The sequence below is a fragment of the Phaethon lepturus genome, unplaced genomic scaffold (genome assembly GCF_000687285.1).
Source record: "Phaethon lepturus isolate BGI_N335 unplaced genomic scaffold, ASM68728v1 scaffold53411, whole genome shotgun sequence".
Classification (NCBI taxonomy): Eukaryota; Metazoa; Chordata; class Aves; order Phaethontiformes; family Phaethontidae; genus Phaethon; species Phaethon lepturus.
In genome coordinates, this window is record NW_010516559.1 from 1 (window position 1) to 426 (window position 426).

At 61.0% G+C, this 426-nt stretch overlaps 1 protein-coding gene across 1 annotated transcript in view; it reads left to right on the plus strand.

Annotated features, from left to right (window-relative positions):
- The first annotated feature begins 6 nt into the window (after window positions 1-6).
- Window positions 7-426, plus strand: part of POLE3 (polymerase (DNA directed), epsilon 3, accessory subunit) — a 2,520-nt gene continuing 2,100 nt past the window's right edge. Inside the window, exon 1 of the mRNA XM_010296084.1 lies at window positions 7-28. The gene's annotated coding sequence lies outside the window, so the exon portion shown is untranslated. The remainder of the gene's footprint in view (window positions 29-426) is intronic.

Here is a 426-nt window from a genome sequence, read left to right on the forward strand (position 1 = left end):
CGTCATCACCCGCATCATCAAGGAGGCGGTGGGTGCCGGTGCCGGTCCCGGAGGCTTCGTCGTTCCGCGATCCCGCTGACTGGGATGTGCCCAGGCCTCGGGGGACCCTGCCGGGGGAGGGCGACGGTGCCGGCCGTGTTGCGTCCCCCAGGGCTCCTGCGAGGAGACGGGGACCTCCGGGTGCCAGGAGGGACAGTCCAGACTGCGAAACCCCGCAGTAATGTTCCCAGTCGTGCCCAAAAGTAAAAGAGAGCTTTCGCTGTGGGACTCGCTGAACCAGCTCCCCAACCAAAATCAGAGCAGAACCAATTCCTTGTCTCTGTAAAAGTCTAGAGTAATTCCCAGTCGTTAATTTAACGGTATGTTTGGTCTTGGGCCATGAGACGTCGATGAATGGGTCTGGATATGGCAGGGGGGGGGGGGGTC